General features: G+C 39.8%; 1 protein-coding gene across 7 annotated transcripts in view; it reads right to left on the bottom strand.

The window, feature by feature from the left end:
- The window catches only part of Sox2 (SRY-box transcription factor 2), a 709,100-nt gene that overhangs the window by 342,961 nt on the left and 351,704 nt on the right, over window positions 1-14,435 (bottom strand). The window lies entirely within an intron of this gene.

Here is a 14,435-nt window from a genome sequence, read left to right as displayed (position 1 = left end):
TAAGCTTGACCCTGAACTCTCATGCAGTGTGGGGAGAGGACCGAGAAGCTCCATCAGTGGATACCGCGTCTTAAGCATTTGACAGACGTGTAGATTCCAACTTTCAATTTTTGAGGCTTGATTTCTGTGGACTGAATTAACTTGCCACTACTGTTAGAGTCCTTGGGTTATTATAATTCTGTTTAAGTAGTTGCTTCTAGATTGGGGGATATACAAAAGGCCCGTATGGGGCCAAGGACATGGTGTCTTTTTGCAAAGGAACAGAGCTTAGGAGTTAAGGTGAGCCAAGTGAACAGGCAGATGCCTGTGGTGTTTTTACAATTAGTGATCATCACCTTTACAAATACAATTTACATGTATCCACTACAAATGCTCATGGAGAATTGACCTTCATTTTACTCCAGAGGTCTGTAAGTTGCCATGTGGTTGTTTGTACAGCCATGCCCAACTGGATCTGTTCACCAGCAATGCACATTCCACATGGCACACTGGACTGTGTCTACAGTTTGCCTCTCACTTAGCTGCCTCACCCATGGCTCTGCAAGTGGATGGAAACACAATTTCTTTGCTCTCACTAAGTCCAATTCTTTTTTTTTTTATATTATTTTTTGTTCATTATTTATTTATTTATTTGAGAGTGACAGAAACAGACAGAAAGACAGAGGGAGAGAGAGAGAATGGGCGCGCCAGAGCTTCCAGCCTCTGCAAACGAACTCCAGACGCGTGCACCCCCTTGTGCATCTGGCTAACGTGGGACCTGGGGAACCGAGCCTTGAACCAGGGTCCTTAAGCTTCACAGGGAAGCGTTTAACCGCTAAGCCATCTCTCCAGCCCCCAATTCTTGATCGTTCTCTGCTTCACCACGAGGCTATGTCTGAGATTCTCCCATCACTCTTACTGGGTGTTGCAGTCAGGTTCACATTGCTGGTAGAAATCACCCAACCAAGAGCAGCTTGTGGGGAAAAAAAGAAGTTTATTTTGGCTTATAGGCTTGAGGGGGAAACTCCATGATGGCAGAGAAAATAATGGCATGAGCAGAGGGTGGCCTCACTTCCTGACTAAGCAACAGGAGAGTGTGCCAAACACTGGCAAGGGGACACTGGCTATAACACCCATAAGCCCACCCCCAACAATACACTGCCTCCAGCAAACATTAATTCCCAAATCTCCATCAGCTGGGAACCTGGCACTTAGAACATCTAAGTTTATGGGGAACACCTGAACCAAACTACCACACTGGGTAATGCTTAACCTGGTACTCTTCAGCCACAAAGGCTCCCCAGTCCTTCCTTCGCATTACGTTTCCCATGAGTAGAACTCCCGTTTTCTTAGATTGGCTCCAGGCTAATGAATTCTGACTAAGTCTGATTTTTTTAAATACATTATTTGGAAGATGCCTTTTATTCGGAGAACCTGGATTTCCACAGGATTACAAATAAGAAAATGTTCCCAACTCAATAATTACAGCAAGCAGCATGAGCTTTTCCATTTGCAAGCTGAAACACTGTCCACCATCTGAGGATCTCTGGCTTCTATTTCTTTAGAAATGTTCTCCTGATCTCATCACTGGCACCACCAGCCTCCCTTTGCTGGCACGTGTGGCTTTATCCACACCTGTAGAACTTGGTGTACATGTGTGCTATACAGCCATGTCCTTGCCTTCATGGAGGTTAAACTCTACGAAGGAGGACAGATGTCAATGGCATATCCATCCCACTAGTAGTCCAGCTATAAACCCTAGTTAAGGGACACAGAAGTAACCCCCTGATCTTGTGCACTGGGTGGAGACAAATAGAAGTATAATGAGTATAATCTATTTTTTTCTATATAATTCTATATAATTCTATATAATTCAAGGCATCCTGCTCCTGTCTCTAAACTACCACATTTTTTTCCTTTTGTCATATTTAAATGGACGTGCAAAGACTCTAACTTAAGAAAAGAAATTTAATCAGTTTCGGGAGGTGTGATGGTTAAGGTGCTGTCAACTCGATCTGTTTAGTAATCCACGACATCCCTTTTGGGTGGGTCTCTGAGGTTGCTTCCGGGAAGGATTAACTGAAGGAGGAAGTCCTTCCCCCAGAGTGAACCCTTCGCCCAGAGAGAGCAGCCCCCCTCAGAGGGGGACTTTAAATAAGGAAGCTCTGGGTGAAAAGAACCCCTTCCTTCCTTCCACGTGGCTACCGGAGCTGCTCGCTGCCTTCTAGTGTGGACGGAAGACCAGGACGGACTGAAGACCCACGTGGATCGAAACTCAGCGGCTCCTCAGGAAGCCTCCAGGCCTTCAGTGCCGGATGGGGACTGCCGAGGCATCTGGCCACAGGGACAGAGCAGTACTGGACTCCTTGGTTCTAGGGCCTGCAACTGCTGTTGGGCTGCCATAAGCTAATCCAATAAATTCCCTTTTCAATGTAATTCATTCTAGCAGTTCTGTTCCTCTAGAGAGCCCTGACTAATACAGTAGGTTACTATGACTGCCTTGGTGATGATGAGATAACTGGGGACAAAGATAGAACTGTAGATCTCTCTGAACCAGAGAGGGCTGCCACAGCAATCCTCAGGTCACTGAAGGATCCAGAGGCTTGGTAAATCTTAATGAGAGTAACAGAATGCCAGCTGAAGGTCAGTCTTTACCTCTCACTATTCCAGAAGGCAAGGGTTTGTGGCTTTTATGAGGCAGCACAGCTTTCATTGGTAAAGACGGAAGGTTGCCAGGCTTGTGTTTTGCTGTGGCCAAGTGGCCCAATGAGGATGTCACATAAAGCCTACCATCCACTTATTGGTCATGTTTTTCTTTTGTTTGTATGAGTGGTATGTATGCGCATGTGTGCGCACATGTGTATGCATGTGTGTTGTGTGTAGGCACATTGATGTGTGTGGGTGCACATGGAGGCCAGAGATTGACATCTAGTGTTCTTTTTCAGTTGCTCTCTACCATTTGTTTTTTCAAGACAGGGTCTTGCTCTGCACCTACCCCTCACCATTTCAGCTGGCATAGCTAGCTAGGAAGCCCAGGAGATCTTCCTATCTCTATTCCCCAAGAACTGAGATTATGGGCACACTCCACTGTGCCTGGCATTTTCACGTAGACACTGGGGATCTAAACTGGGGTTCTGCACTTACCCACTGAGCCATCTCCACAGTGCTGACTGTTGATCTCATAAATGAAGAATATCATCATAGCATAAAATCACAGACAGCTAAGACTTTAGTACAGCATAGATAATAAAGAACAGATGGACATAGAAAGAGATAGGGCCTCATAAAGGATTGTCTTTAATTGCCTCATTTCACATTAGATGAGTCAGACATTGGACTTTAGGGACAATGATCATCTAATTCTGTATGGGGTAAGGCTGTGAAGGTTAGAAATGAGTGACTTGTTACTGCGATACCTTTCCAGGATGCTAGAGCACCTGAGTGCTCCTTCTAGAGAACTCCACTGTGTGGCCTTCAGGATTACAAAGAGGGCCACGTGGTGGTGAGGTGAGCTCTTCTCTCTCTGTATGGGATTAGGGTCTGGTCGGGGGTTAGGAAAATAGGTAGAAGGAAAGAAAGAAAAATGGGACTAAATGGGGAAAGACCTGAAGTGTTACCATTTAGATCTGAAACAAGAAGGGTACCTGCCCTCACCATTGCTTTTCAATGTAGTAAACTTGAAATTTTAGCTGAAGCAATAAGACAAGAGAAACAAATAAAAGGCATACAAAGTGGCAAAAAGTACTCAAACTAGCCCTATTTGCAGATGATATGCTTTTATATATGTGACACAAAATGCTCCACCAAAAAACTCTAAAGGAGATAAATTTTTTTCAGTAATGTGGCAGGGTACAAAATTAATACACAAAAGTCAGTAGCCTCCCTATTCACCAAAGATAAGCATATGGAGAAAGAAATAAGTAAGTGATGCTATATATGCTGTTTTCAATAGCAACAACAACAAAAAAAATCAAATGCCTTGGAAAACCACTTATCAAGGGTGTGAAACATAAAACACTCCAGAAAGAAACTGAAGAGGACACGAGAAGATAGAAAGACCTTCCATGTTCATGGATTGGAAGAATTAATGTTGTGAAAATGGCCATCTTACCAAAAGTATTATATAGATTCAGTGCAATTCCAATGAAAATTCCAGCAACGTTATTAACAGAGATAGAAAAATAGTCTCAAAATCTATATGGAAGAACAGAAGGCCTTAGATAGCCAAAAATATCCTCAAAGAAATACATCTGGGGGCTTCACTATACCTGGTTTCAACATATACTATAAACTCATAGTAACTAAAACAGCATGATACTGGCACAAAAACAGAATGCATATCAATGTAATAGAAGATCCATCTCTGAATTCAAGCAACTACAACTACCTGATCTTTGACAAAGGGGGGTCAAAATGATAGTATCTTCAACAAATGGTGCTGGAAACATTGGATAACCACCTGTAGAATAATGAAATTAGACCTACTTCTCTCACCTTGCATAAAAGCAAACTCTAAAATGGATTAAGGATCTCAATATAAGACCTAAAACTCTAAAACAACTAGAAGAAGAAGTAGGAACACTCCACAATATAGATGTAGGGAAAGAATAAGATCCTAAATAAGACCCCAGTAGCTCAGGAAATTAGAGCAACTCTCAACCGCTGGGACCTCATGAAACTAAAAAGTTACTATACAGACAAGCAAACCATCAACAGGGTAAATAGTAATCCTGCACAATGGGAGAAAATCTTTACCAGCTATAACTCTGACCAAGGTCTAATATCTAGAATCTACAAAGAACTAAAAAAAAACCTAAACAATAAAAAAATCAAACAACCAAATTAAATAATAGTATAGAGAACTAAACAGAGAATTCTCAAAGGAAGAAATGTAAATAGTCATTACACACTTAAGGAGATGTTCAACATCTTTCGTCATCAGAGACATGCAAATCCAAACAACTCTGATATTTCATCTCGCTCCATTGAGGAGGGCACTCATCAAAAATTCTAATGACAACAAATGCTGGTGAGGCTGTGAGGAAAGAGGAGCCCTTACTCACTGCTGGTGGGAGTGAAAATTTATACAGCCACTATGAAAATCAGTGTGGAGACTCCTGAAAAGAATGAAAATAGATATACTATTTATTTGATCCACCTATATCACTCCTGGGCATATACACTAAAGACTCCACTCTTTACTATAGAGATACTTGCTCAGCCATGTTTGTTGCTGCTTTATTGACAATAACCAGTAACTGGAATCAGCCCAGATATCCATCAACTGATAAATGGATAATGAAGATGTGGTACATACACACAGTGGGAATCTACTCAGTGGTAAGGGAAAATGAAATAATGAAGTTTGCAGGAGAAATAAATGGAGTTGGAAAAAATCATTCTAAGTGAGGCCACACAGGCACACAAAGACAAAAACACCAAGTACTCTCTCATCTGTGGTTCCTAACTAGGGTAAATTGGAGATAAGTGTAAATGGTAGTCAGTACTAGGAATTTGGGCATGAAACTATAATAAGACCAGTGGAGAGAAGACACAGGGAGAGAGAAGAGGAGGAGTTACTTGATAGGTCAGGGAAAGGAGAGATTATGGGGGTGGGGAGGGATTCAAAGGGGCAGGGGGTAGGGATGTTGGGAAGGAAATTACACAAAAGTTAAAACAACATGAACCAGTTCCATAGAAACTTTCATCTGGCTAGCCTTCTATAAGATATAACCACCCATAAAGAGGGAAGGGAGGATAGTCCAAACAAAAAGGAGAAAAAGCTTAATCTTAAAACCATGGATTCTGACCAGTACTTGGGAGGTAGAGGTCGGAGGATCGCTATGAGTTCAAGACCAGCCTGAGACTACATAATGAATTTCAGGTCAGCCTGGGGTAGAGTGAGATCCTACCTAAAAAAAAGAAAAGAAAAGAAAAGAAAAAAACCAAGACAACAACAAACAATGAAAAAGCACGCTGACCTGTTGGCCAGGGAGACACACAGGGACTAATTAAAGCCTTCATGACCCCACAGTAAATACCATAACCTCACTGAGGAAGACCCCCAGGGTAAGAGGAGTAGGGGCAATAAAAGAGGGGCTGGAGAGATGGCTTAGCAGTTAAATGCTTGCCTGTGACGCCTAAGGACCCCGGTTCAAGGCTCAATTCCCCAGGACCCACATTAGCCAGATGCACAAGGGGGCGCACGCGTCTGGAGTTCGTTTGCAGTGGCTGGAAGCCTTGGTGTGCCCATTTCTTTCTCTCTCTCTCTTTGCTTCTTTCTCTCTCTCTGTCACTCTCAAATAAATAAATAATTAATTAATTAAAAAGAGTAGGATCTGTTAATATGTATTTAAACAAATATTTAATAAATATATACATTTATATATTTGGTATATAATATATGTTTAAAAATAAAAAGCAAAACAAGTGGGAAAAATATTCTGAAGGAGAAAGCATGTATTTTCACTTCCTAAGAACAATCTTTTTCTCTCACCATCTTTCTGTTCCCAGGTCAATTATCTGTAGAATAAAGGACCCCGAAAATATCCATAATGGTAAACATGTTGCTAGGGTATATTTATTAAGCCCCAAGTATCTCAGAAGTGTGCATTTTGGGGGGGGGGTTTAATTTTTTAATTATTAGATATGGACAGATTTTGCATGTAAACATCACATGTCTGTAGCATCCTTTCCCTCCTCCCTGCCCCTTTTCTGAGGAGAACTTCCTCCTTGGGGATGCAGGTCAGCCCCAGGGGGAGTGTGGGTCATGCATCATGGGGCAGCTTTATTTTCTCGTGTCTCTCTGAAGTAGCTTCGGGGAGAAGAGGAAATGTAGAAGCCACCTGCAGAAGGTGGGCAGCTGGACTTCTTTCATATCTGTCTGATGTGGGTTCAGATGCCAGTTTACCAGATCGTCTTATAGATTGTTATTCAAGGGAAATAAAGCATGTGTCTGGGGCTCTTATTCTGCGTCAGGCTCTAGAGTGCAGGTCTTTCATAATTTTGTTTACATAAACCCAACCACAATCCTAATCATCGTCTTCAGTTTACAGAGAAGGAAACCAAGGCTGAAGTCCACACAGCCAATAAGCCAAGGAGCCAGAAACCACACACAAAACAGAGCAACTGCTGTTGGCCCCTGGCCTGCTCATTTACCAGGAAGCTGACAGAAAGCATCTTTTGCACCAAAATCCTGTTGTATCCAAGGCCAAATAATAAGCTACGTAAGTGCTGGGTTATGTCGTATGAGACTGCCTTTTTATAGGTAACATTGGTTGAATATCAAGATTGAGTAAGGTTTGACCTAACGTAGATCAATATTAGGTTTGACTAATCCAATGTTTTCTGATTCTATTTAACTTTGGAAACATATTAAGGACTAACAGATAATAAGAACAGCCACAGTGACAATGATTAGGAAAGTATTCATAGTATTATCAACTCATCTACCACCTGTTAAAAGAGCCAGTGCCGGGCTGGAGAGATGGCTTAGCGGTTAAGCGCTTGCCTGTGAAGCCTAAGGACCCCGGTTCGAGGCTCGGTTCCCCAGGTCCCACGTTAGCCAGATGCACAAGGGGGAGCACGCGTCTGGAGTTCGTTTGCAGAGGCTGGAAGCCCTGGCGCGCCCATTCTCTCTCTCTCCTTCTATCTGTCTTTCTCTCTGTGTCTGTCGCTCTCAAATAAATAAATAAAAAAATTAAAAAAAAAAAAGAGCCAGTGCCTATGTTTCTACATATTTCCTTATGGTGGATGAATGCTACATAACATACAATATCTCTTCAAGTTCACAGTAAAGAAGGGGGCACGTGCTCACATAACCTTGAACGGGATTTCCAAAACGGCTCTTCTTGAAACATTGAAACTGTTCATGTACAATGAGACCCTTGGGGGTCCATGTGGCTGGTAGTGTCAGGCCAAGGGAAGTCTATCTGAAATTCCAGGTGAGACTTCTAAGAAGTTTTAATACTGGACTTTTCTTTTAAAATAGTAGCTTGACTGAGATGTGCTTAACATTCCGCAGATGTGCTTATGAAAGTTCACATTTAACAATACCATACATGTGCTCACGTAAGGTTCCTTTTTAGTGGTTTTCAGTGTCTTCACAGTGCTCCAGGGGCATTCTCTCTACTAGCTCCAAACTAGCTTCACGGTTCCCTAAGGAAGCCGCCACACCCACCAAACAGGGACTCTTTATTCTCCTCACTTTCCCCCCTGAGTAAGAGGATTCCCCATGGGTTGAGTCATTGTTAAGTATGTGGAATTATTACTCAAATAAAGGGCAATAAATACTTGTTTGAGTGGTTGAGAATGGTGTGATGGAACACTTCCTTAAATAAAAGGAGCCGGGCTGGAGAGATGGCTTAGCGGTTAAGCGCTTGCCTGTGAAGCCTAAGGACCCCGGTTCGAGGCTCGGTTCCCCAGGTCCCACATTAGCCAGATGCACAAGGGGGCGCACGCGTCTGGAGTTCGTTTGCAGAGGCTGGAAGCCCTGGCGCGCCCATTCTCTCTCTCTCCCTCTATCTGTCTTTCTCTCTATGTCTGTCGCTCTCAAATAAATAAATAAAAAATTTAAAAAAAAATAAATAAAATAAAATAAAATAAAAGGAGCCCAAGTATGAAAGAAGTATGAAGAAGTGAGCAAAAATGTGAAAGAGGGAATTCTGGGCATGTGAAGCTCTGTGCTGATTATTCTTATGTCTTTAGAAAAAATCACAGAGACTATACTGGCTACAAGAAGACAGGGACATCTGCACACACTTCAACCTTTTTTTTTTTTTTTTTTTTAGCAGGATGACAAAATCGGAGAAAACAGTTATAGTAGAGTGTTTAACATTCATAAAACAAGTGGAGGAGAACTAAAGAGTTACAAAATGTTTCTAATGAAAGAGCATTATTTTCAATACTATTGCAATAAGATTTATTTCCAAATGCAGGTCTCATCTTGTTAAAAAAATTTTCTAATTTTAAAGGAAGTAATTCTTGCTTGAATAATAAATTTAACATAATGTTATGAAGCATTAAGATAGTTACAGATACAGCAGGTATAGTCATGTTTTAAAACTAATAGAATGTCTAAATTTTAGAGAATACCAAAACTTACATGCATTTTAACCCCATTTATTCCACTTTATAAACAATTTTGTTGCTAGTTATCTTTTTCTTTTTGCATAACAAAATTCACCCAAAAAACTTTCTTCCTAACCCATGAAACTTTCCACAAGCTCACTATACTAGGCTCCAAAATATTTGGTCTCCTTTAGCTATTTGTTTGAACTGAAGTTGAAAGCAACCACATTGCTATTGTTGAGTGGCAGGCAAGGTACTAAGCAGGTCCAAATCTGATTTTAGTGAGCTTTGACCTTCACAGATCTGTCAACTCCTCAGATGTCAAATCTTTCCTTTCTCTCTTTGAAAAAGAAATTCATTGATTTCCACTCAATGCAAATTATCTGTCATCTTTCAAGTACAAAATACACAACAAATTGTGGATATTCATTTTTACCCACTCATTAGTTTTAGCCACCCCATGTAATATTTCAGAAAACACAGAGAGTCATACAATCTCTGTGCTGGGTGAACCCTCTAAGATAACCAAATCTTCATGTCACAGAGAAAGTCTGTGTGGTTTCCCCAGACATGAAATGGTTACACTTACTGGCAAGATCCAGAGTTTTCCACCAGTCACCCATGGTCCACTTCTACCATTCACTCTTGCCTGCATTCTAAATGATGTAAGGTTCCAACTGAAAAGCTACATGGGACCATTTTCTTAGGAAAATAGTCAACTTCAGAATATTGACATGAAGTGACAGTAATTTCTACAATTTAAAACACAATATGGAAATGCAAGAATCACTGATGGTACAGTAGCAAAAGATCTGGTGCCTTCCGCCCAAGCTTGTCATGTAAAGCCAGCCAATTGTTTAATTTATCTGCATCTTGGTCTGCAGAATGGGAACAATATCCATTCCATGTAGCTGAGAGGCCAGAACGAGATAAGGGATAAAAAATGACCCCTGCTACTGAACATAGGCCCGGCCACAGTTTACGCACACACCTGCCTGGGTAGGTATGTCCTACATGTAACAACAATAAAGAACCCTGACACACAGATGAAGGGGCCGGAAAAAAAATAATAAAAAAAAGCAAACCCACTATGAGGCACCGAATAAAAGGAAGGAGCACACCCGGGCATATTTGAGGCTACGCAGAAATAATGTCGTTTTGAAATTACAGGTAGATGTATTTCCCCTCTCCCCAGCCCCCAGGCTCCTTTCTAGCACATTTTGGGGAGCTATGGAAAATGAATAGAAGAGACAAAAAAGTACTTTGCCCGGCAGGAATACGGAATTGTAAAAGCACAGACAGCATACAGAGTCGCTGCCATTCACTCACAAAGAATTTTGTGCATGTAGATGGCTGATTAATTGCCGGCCTGCCTAGACGAAGCTGCAACAAGCCAGATACTGTCAGCATGCCATCGGTTACCATGGAAATGTACAAGGTTCCTGTTTCTGACAAACCCTTGAATACTGGATAGATTGTGCCATATGTAAATAAGGCAAATTAGTTTTCCTATATCTTCCAGACAAGGTTAGACGGAAAGAAAATATATCTGTTTAAACACACTCTGTAACCTCTTAGATGTGACGGATGAGAACCAGAGACAGGGGCTTCTTTCTTAGCAAATTGAACTCAGATTGTTACCACTGAAAAGCACTTGGGGAAAATCACCAAAAAAAAAGAAAAAATTACAAACTGCATTGCACATGTATAAGGAAGGACTTCAAAGTCAGCCACTCAAAAGTACACTTACTATACTGTCGTTTTTCAGTCAGAAGATACATTTTGTGGCCTGCTCTTTTTAAGTTATAGAATATCAAACTGTGATTGGTATAGTACCAGATTAAAATTTTTATAGTTTTGTCACATAATTTTTACTTAATGCACAGGCTGAATAGTGAGTCGTAAACTGGCATAATAAATCAAATCAGAACCATTCAAAATGTTTAACTCCATAACTGTGGATACTTATTTTGACATTACCTTGGTTAGAATTTGATTTATTCTTTTCCTTAATAGTTCTTACCAGCATTGGCAAACTTTATAACTTCTTCTGATGTTTCTACAATAATTTATAATTCACTAAGTCTGATTTTTTTTTAAGAAAATCTCATGAGCCTCATTAGGATATTCTAAAGTAAGTAGTGACTCAAAGTTGGTACATAATTTATGACACAGGACTACTCCCTGATGACCAAGAACAAATACACAGTTGAAAATTGCAAGCTGTTCACTTAAACAGTAAAAGTGCCCCCAAAGAGCCTTACAGCCTGTATAACACAACAGCTCTGAATAGATTTCAAATTGTAAACTTCTCAAAATAAAATGCTGTATCATCTTTATTATCCCCTCTCAGCTTTAAACACACATGTTTCTTTGCTGGAATTATATTTAGATATGAAATTCCCATATTTAAACATACATATTCACATGGTATTCAAGTAAGCCATAGTATAAGAGCAACAGTGGTGTCCCTAATTATCCAAATTAACCCTTGTTTAAATTTAGATTAGATGATCATTCCCTTTTTTTCAGGTAAAGGTAACAACATTTATTTTTAAATTCTATCAAATTATCTACATATTGGATATATCCAGAATTAAAAATGCAGGACACTTTTGTATGGTGTCTTACATTTTAGAATTCAGAGATGAACTATAGTTAATGTGTCCTACAGTTATTTTTTTATTGACTATTATCCCAGTAAAAAAAAAATTAAAGCATTATCTACATCTTTTTCTTTTGATATAAATACTATACTACATGATATATAAAAACATTGGCTTTTAGTACTTTTACTTTTGCTTGCAAAAATACTCCTTACATTCTCCAATGTACACATGACATTAAGTGCATGGTTTTTATACATATTTCTAAACAAATTTTATAAGCACACTCATCAGATATAGTCATAGAGAAGAATTCTTGGTAAGGAAAGAACCTATGCTTGAAACAATGGGATTATGTTTTTTTTCTGCTCTCCATTGTGTTGTACATATGGAAACTCAAACAGGTTTTCACATCTTGAAGTCATCCCAGTCCTTTTGTATTGAAATACATGACCTACAAGTGACATTTCACTGGGCTCTTCATTTCTTCTTTAACACAGATCATAATTAAAAGCACTGGGATTTCTTGGACAGCTAAATACCAGTACCCATGTCTCTTGTTAGCAATATTCCCAAGTCTCTTGCTTGTAAGCATGTGTATCTGCATCTTAGAAGACAAGTGTTTCCAAGTGGAAATTAACCAAATTTCTCATTTTTGAGTTTATTATTAAACACTTGCCATCTTCCCAATTATATAAAGTACATGTGTTATATGTGCCAGAAATACATTAGAAACAATGGGCTTAGATCCTTCCATGGGTTTACCTCTGTACTTTAGAATGCATGATTTGAAAAATGCCCACTGGAAGCTGAAAGATAAATAGATATGCAAGTGTTTCACCTTATTGCTTAAATTATGGCACTCCAGGGACATTATTCTGTGAATATCACCAGAATGGTTCGAAGCACACATTGTCAAGAGTAGAACTGATCTTCTGATCACTGTGAAGAGCAGAATCCCTTCTGGGAGGCACATGTGTATAACTTCCCTTGAGCAGACAGATTTGCACTATGGGAAGAACAGTAATTGTTCAGTTACTGATGTGTGCCACAGCCGTCATCAGCCATGGGATGAGGGCAGTGGACAAGCAAGGTCGCTGTTTTCATGGTATTTAACTCTTGTGGAGACAGAGGTAAATGGTGGGAGGGGAACTGGGTGGGAGGGGAACCTGACTCCTAATCTTTGTTCTTTTTCTTTCTTTTACTTTTCTTTTTTTTTTTTGTTTTTTGAGGTAGGATTTCACTCTAGCCCAGGCTGACCTGAATTCACTATGTAGTCTCAGGGTGTCCTCGAACTCACGGCAATCCACCTACCTCTGCCTTCCAAATTGCTGGGACTAAAGGCGTGCGCCACCATGCCCAGCGTTCTTTTTCTTAAATCTGTAATTTCTTAGCTAGCTTATCCTTATGTTATAAATCTCTTTACAGTTTTTCCCCACTCTGCTACCCTATAAATTTCTAATGAGCAGTATAGCCTGAATTGTAAAAATCTTTGTATCCATCATACTCCACCATAGTCAATATATAGTAAGTTCCCCAAAAATGTTTATACTGACTAGATAACAAAAAATGTTAAAATTCCAATGGAGAAAGTGTTTTTACTCTTCTTGCTATAATTTTTCAAGAGTATTTTAATATTTTATTCATTTTTTTATTTGAGAAAGAAAAAGATAGAGATAGAGAGAGGCAGAGAGAAAGAGAGGGGCAGATAGAGAATGGGTGTGACAGGGCCTGTACTCACTGCAACCAAATCCAGATGTATGTACCACCTTGTCCATCTGGCTTTACACGGGTACTGGGGAATCAACTTGGATCCTTAGATTTTGCAGGCAAATGCCTTAACTGCTGAGCTATCTCTCCAGCTCCTCAAATGTAATTTTAAAAGATAAATCATTCTATTTTTTCATAGGAAGTTATGCCCAAATCTGATATTGAATCTTAATTTAAAATATCAACATTTTTCTGTTATATGTGCAAAATAGGAAGATTATACTCAAAAGTGCAAATAAATCAAGCAAATCAAGTAAAACAAATCAAATAACACAGAAGCAAGAATGTCTTCAACAAAAGATGGAAACTTCCTCCTCCAGATCCCACACACAGATGGCCATTAGTCGCTAGCTCATGTGGATCATGGATATTTTGCAAACTGTCTGATGTACTATAAAGAAAATGACTCAGTGGCCCATGTGTAATTCAAATATGTGACAAAATGTTTAGTTGTTTCAAATAACGATAAAACACTTGAGACTTCAGTCTGACAACAAGCAGGATTTGCTTTCTAGTTCACTGACTACATAATGCATCATTACAACGGTCACTGATGTCAGATGTTTCCAAAAGCAGGGTGCAATCTTATGTTCCTGGACAAGGAAGAGGAGAGTATCCATTTTTTAAAAACATATTTTATTTTTACTTTGACAGAGGGGAAGAGAGAGAGAGAGAATGGGAACACCAGGACTTCCATCCACTGCAAACAAATTCCAGATGCATGCGCCACCTTGTGCATCTGGCTTGAGTGGGTACTGATGAATTAAACCAAGGTCCTTTGGCTTTGCAGGAAAGCATCTTAACCACTAAGCCATCTCTCCAGCTCAAGAGTATCCATTTTTAAGACTAGACTGGCCAATGAATTGGCTGATGAAGTTTATAACTGAAAGAGATCAGACACTAAAAGCTTCACTTAGGATTTTCATCAGTCATGGGAAAGTCTTCTTTTATTATGAGCATAATGACAGCTCCAGTCTCCATACATCAACATTTAAGAATGAAATTTCAAAT

This window comes from Jaculus jaculus, chromosome 11 (assembly GCF_020740685.1).
Source record: "Jaculus jaculus isolate mJacJac1 chromosome 11, mJacJac1.mat.Y.cur, whole genome shotgun sequence".
NCBI lineage: Eukaryota > Metazoa > Chordata > Mammalia > Rodentia > Dipodidae > Jaculus > Jaculus jaculus.
Note: the sequence above shows the minus strand (reverse complement) of the source record. Positions and strands in the feature narration are given on the sequence as shown.